This window comes from Pongo pygmaeus, chromosome 2 (genome assembly GCF_028885625.2).
Source record: "Pongo pygmaeus isolate AG05252 chromosome 2, NHGRI_mPonPyg2-v2.0_pri, whole genome shotgun sequence".
Classification (NCBI taxonomy): Eukaryota; Metazoa; Chordata; class Mammalia; order Primates; family Hominidae; genus Pongo; species Pongo pygmaeus.
In genome coordinates this window covers 6,550,653-6,556,693 of record NC_085930.1, presented here as the reverse complement: position 1 = coordinate 6,556,693, position 6,041 = coordinate 6,550,653, and positions in this window count along the sequence as shown.

The following is a 6,041-nucleotide window of genomic DNA, read 5'->3' as shown; positions in this document are numbered from 1 at the left end:
AGGCCAGTAACACTGAGATTCATGCAGACTAGAAGTACTGTCTTGATGGTCTTAAACAAGATCTGAGAGAATTCTCTAGATTACCAGAAAGAGACCCTTGTTCTCTTTCCTTATTTTCTCCCAAACAGAGACTCTCTGTTTGTTCTGAGCCATCTGGAGCTGGGGATAGAGTGACACAAGACCCCAGAGGCCACCTGCACTAGGACTGCACTGGCTCAGATCTGAAGCTAGCACAGCACTGGGTCTCACCCAAGGTATGCTGTAATCACTCTCTGGCTACTGTTTATGTTTGATCAAAGCCTTGTGGCTCTACAACCAGCAGGTGTCAAAGCCAGCCAGGCCTCTATCTTTCCCTTCAGGATGGTGAATTCCACCAGGCCCAAGTGGGTCCAGAGTTGCTGTCCAGAAGCCAGGGGCTAGAGTCAAACACCTTAGGCATCTACCTAGTGTTCTATTGTACTACAGCTGAGCTGGCACTCAAACCATAAGATGCAGTGCTTCCCACTCTTCCTTTCCCTTTCCTATGGCAGGAGGCCTCACTCCATGGCCACCGACACCTCAGGCCCACAGGAAGTACTGCCATATTACTGCTAATGTTCCCTTAAGGCTCAAGCACACTTCAATCAGCTTGTGGTGAATGCTGCAAGGCCTGGCACTCAACCTTCAGGGCAGTGGGCTCCTCTCTGACCCAGGGAAGGTCCAGAAATGCCATCCAAGAGCCAAGGCCTGTAGTCAGGTACCCCAAGAGCCTGTGTTCTACCACACTGTGGCCAAACTGGTATCTAAGGTGTAAGACAAACTCCTCTTTACTTGTCTCTTTTGTTTTCTCAATCGGGGGAGCCTCTCCCCATAGCCACTGTAGCTGGTAATGTGCTGAGTCCCACCTGAAACCAGCAAGTCTCAGAATCTCACCCACAGCACACAACATACTAGCTGGTTATCCAGGGCATGAGGACTTTTCAGTTAGCAGATGATGAATCATTCCAGGCCTGTGTTCTTCCCTTTAAGGCAACAATTTCTTTCTGGTCCAAGGTGTGTTTAGAAATATCATCTGGAAGCTAGGGCCTAGAATGGGTCCTCACGACTCTGACTGGTGTCCTACCCTATTGTGGCTGAGCTGGTATCCAAAGATAGAAGACAAAGTCCTCCTTATGCTTCCCTCTACTCTTTTCAAGTAGAAGGAAAGGGGTTATTTTTGGAGCCACAAGTTGTGCAGCCTGGGGTTGGGGGAGGTATAGTGCTGGCATCTATCTACCCACCATGGCTGGTGTCTCAGTAGGTTGTATGCCCCACAAGTACCCTGGCTCTGAGCCCAGTTCAGCCCTAGGACTTACCTAAGAGTTGCAGCTCTTGTGACCTAGACTGCCTATCAAGTTTAAGGCCCCAGAGCACTTTAGCTCATGGTGGAAATGCTTGCAAGAACTCAAATTTCAACTGCTAGGTTGGGAGACTGCTCTCTAGCTAGGTCTGCTTTAAATGTTTCCTCTGTAGGCAGGTGTCAGCTGAGTTTTTTCCAGTTTTGTTTTCTGCTATTACAGGGCAGCAGTGAGTTCAATGCAATGCCTTGTGAGTTCAGTGTTCTCCCTCTCCCAAGAGTTCAGATTCTCTCTCTGCACCATGCTACCACTGCTGGGGTATGAGGGATGAGTTGTGTCAGAGGCTTAACACTGTTTTCCCTAACTCTTCAGTGTTTCTTTGAGTAATATATAGTTAAACCAGGTACTTCAAGTGTTCACTTGATTTTTAGTTCTTAGGAAGGTGCTTTTTTGGGGGTAGATACTTGTTAAATTGATGTCCTTGCCTATGGGATGATTGGTGGAGCCTTCTATTCTGGCATCTTGCGCAGCCTCCTCTTTGTACATGTGATTAAATAACTGATAAATACTCTTACTAATACTGAGCTTGATAAAGGAAAGAAACATGTTCAACTGATAGAACATTTTCTCAGATGTTCAAATGAGCTTTTAAAAACTAAAACACATTCATCTCTTGTTATAATCGGTGTAAACAGTCATCAGTTTTACAGGATAGTGGTGAAATAAAGCAGAGACAGAGAAATAAAGGAAGACAGTTGTATACATCAGATTATTAAAAACCAACACAAAACGATTTTCCTTTTAGAAATATGCTAATTAATAGTCTTTTATTTTTAATCTAGCTTTGTTTGCCTCTGGAAGGAGGACACTATAAAAGGCAAACCTCATGAATATCACAATAAACAGAAGGTCTGGAAAGCAAAGATTTGCCAACTGAGAATGTTAATAAGGCAGCGATGTGCTCAGAAATTGAAATTGGCGTAAGTCTGGGCAGATCTAAAGACTATATCTAAAAGTGGCACAATTATAATAAAATCAAATGAAGGGGTTTATTACTCTTAAAAATGGGAAGAGAGCCTGTCTCCTCTCTTGTTGTTTCTCCTATATTTGATTATCCATTTGGAAGTGGGTGAGTAGAGTTGCTATAGTAAGGGCAGGAGTATGGACATTATATTTGAAGTAGAAAGAAATTTTCTGAGTATTCTAGAAATTTGCACAACATTTTCATGAGACCATTATCAATTGGATACACAATAAAAATATATCAGGCATAGTAGTAAGAAGGAATGTCTTATTTTGGCCTGTGCCTCATCACACAAGAGAAAAGTGATTGAAGAAAAACCTTACATGTTGTCATGTATTCCAAAATGAAAACAAAGTGAATCTTGTGTTTCTTGTTCTTCTTTTATGATTTAAATAGTTAATAAGCTACATGGCAATATGGGCCACTGCTTATAATAATGTTATACTCAACGTGAACTAGAAGTACAGAAATGTTTATTATAAATGTATATATTCATATATACTGTGTCTATGTATCTTTATGTCATTTATCTGAATATTTGGCTATACTTCTTATAGTCAATCACTTCAATTATTTTGCCTTTATTTAAATAAAATTAATGCATTGCATAATTCTGGCAAGAAGATATTTTGAATTGAGATATGATTTATGTATTTTAAACTTTCAGTTCAATAAATTTAAATAAATGTATAGTTCCACATAACACTATCCCAGTCAAGCTGTATAAAATTTTATTACCCTGAAAATTTCTCTACTTCCCTTCTTCAGTAAATTCTCCACCCTAACCTTACATGTGACTGTTTTCATTTCCATTATTATAAATTTATTTGACTGTTTTAAAACTTTCTATTAAAAAACATACAGTATTTATAATTTTGTGTCTGTTTTCTATTGTTCAGCATAATATTTTGAGATTCATTTGTGATATTGTATGAGCAGGAAGTTGCTCCATTTTATTGCTGAGTATTACTGAGTATTATATGAACTTATCACTGGAAAGAATTTGAAAAATATTTTCTTACAGAGTATTTTTTCCCTAATTGAACTTAACAGAAAATGAGGAGACCTGACTTCTAGTCTCAAAGTTATCATTCATCCAAATTTGAGTGTGTCTCTTCATCAAGCTAGATCTCATCTTCATTTTTATAATTAAAGAGTGGTTTTAGATAATCATGGAACCTACTTCAACTCAAATATTCTAGGTCTTGTTTACGGTTGTCTATCAGTTAAACATTTATTTCATTAATAACTATCTCTAGATTACTTGCAAATTCATTCATCTTATGTCAACGAGGGGCATCTTCAACTTCATTCTCAATTTCCATGATGATAAATTTATGCTTTTTTGTCTTCCTTAGGTTAGCTTTTCTTTTCTTTTTTAATTTTTATTTAAAGTTCAGGGGTACATGTGCAGGTTTGTAATATAGGTAAACTAATGTAATGGGTGGTTGCTGTACAGATTATTTTGTCACCCAGGTATTAAGCCTAGTACCCATTAGTTATTTTTCCTGATCTTTGAACTCTTCCCACCCTCACCCTCCAGGAGGCCCTGGTGTCTGTTGTTTCCTTCTGTGTCCATATATTCTCATTATTTAGCTACCACTTGTAATTGACAACATGTGGTACTTGATTTTCTATTTCTGCATTAGTTTGCTAAGGATAATGGTTTCCAGCTCCATCCATGTCCCTGCAAAAGACATGATCTCATTACCTTTTATGGCTGCATAGTATTCCATGGTGTATATTTTCTTTCTCCAGTCTGTCACTGATGGACATTTAGGTTGATTCCATGTCTTCGCTTTTGTGAATAGTGCTGCAATGAACATATGAGTGCATGTGTCTTTATGGTAGAATGATTTACATTTCCTTGGGTATATACTCAGTAATGAGATTGCTGGGTTGAATGGTAGTTCTGTTTTTAGGCGTTTGAAGATTCACCACACCATTTTCCACAATGGTTAAACTAATCTACACATCCCCCAACAGAGTATAAGTGTTCCTTTTCCTCCACAACCTAACCAGCACCTGTTATTTTTTGACTTTTTCATAATAGCTATTCTGACTGGTGTGTGATAGTATCTCATTGTGGTTTTGATTTGCATTTCTCTTAATGAATGACCAGTGATGTTGAGCTTTTTTTTTTTTTTAATATGCTTGTTGGCCACATGTATGTCTTCTTTTGAGAAGTGTCTGTTCAAGTCTTTTGCCCACTTTCTGATTTTTTTTCTTGTAAACTTGTTTATGTTCCTCATAAAGGCTGGATATTGGATGTTTGTCAGATGCGTAGTTTGCAAAATTTTTCTCTTATTCTGTAGATTGTCTGTTACTCTATTGATAGTTTATTTGGATATGCAGAAGCCATTTAGTTTATTTAATTAGATTCCATGTTTTCAACTTTTGCTTACAATTGCTTTCAGCATCTTTGTCATAAAATCTTTAGTTTAATTAGATCCTATTTGTCAATTTTTATTGCAATTGTTTTTGGCATCTTCGTCATGAAATCTTTGCCCATTCCTGTGTTCAGAATGGTATTGCCTTGGTTGTCTTCTTGTGTTTTTAGAGTTTCAGGTTTTAAATTTAAGTCTTTAACCCGTATTGTGTTAATTTTTGTATATGATGTAAGGAAGGAGTCCAGTTTCAATCTTCTTCATATGGCTAGCCAATTGTCCCAGCATCATTTATTGAATAGGGAGTTCTTTCCCCATTGCTTATTTTTGTCAACTTTGTTGAAGATCAGATAGTTGTAGGTATGCAGCTTTATTTCTAGACTCTCTATTCTATTCCATTAGTCTATGTGTCAATTTTTTTGTACTAGTATCATGCTGTTTTGGTTACTACAAGCCTGTAGTATAGTTTGAAGTTGGGTAGCATCATGCCTTCAGTTTTGTTATTTTTGCTTATGATTGCTTTTAAAAATTCCTTCGAAGGAAGATATGGTTTGAATCTGAGAACTACTCCTATTTCTCTCTCACTAATTTGTTGTATTACTTTTAGTTTTTGCTAAACCAAACATTGGTTAATTTGAATATACCTTATTTATGTCTGTCAAAATTCTCAGCATCTTTTAAAGATGTATTTACATTGTTACTTTTTTTTTTTTTGTAAGACAGAGTCTCACTCTGTCACCCAGGTTGGAGTGAAGTGGCATGATCTTAGCTCACTGCAGCTGCTGCCTCCCAAATTAAAGTGATTCTCATGCCTCAGCCTCCCCAGTAGCTGGGATTACAGGCATGCACCACCACACCCAGCTAATTTTTGTATATTTTTAGTAGAGACAGGGTTTTGCCATGTTGGCCAGGCTGATCTCAAACTCTTGGCCTCAAATGATCCGCCCACCTCAGGCTCTCAAATCGCTGGGATTACAGGCATGAGTCACCACACCCAGCCCACACTGTTACCTTTTCCACAGTCTTTTTCTAACCACTCAAGTCAGGAGTGAATGAACCTCTCTAACCTTTGATATCAGATTATATTTTGTATAATTCTTACCTTCTTTTAATCATTCTTTATTTATTCAAGCACTACTGCATGTCTCAAGCCTATGACTAGTGTAAAGGATATAATAATGAGCAAAAAAGAGCCTCAAACGTCATGTGCTTTTATCCCAGCATGTCACCATGAAGCGATTACTCTGAATTATAAACAAGTTCTCTGAAAAAAATTGCTGATGCTGTCATGCTGCCACAATAGTAAGATCTAAC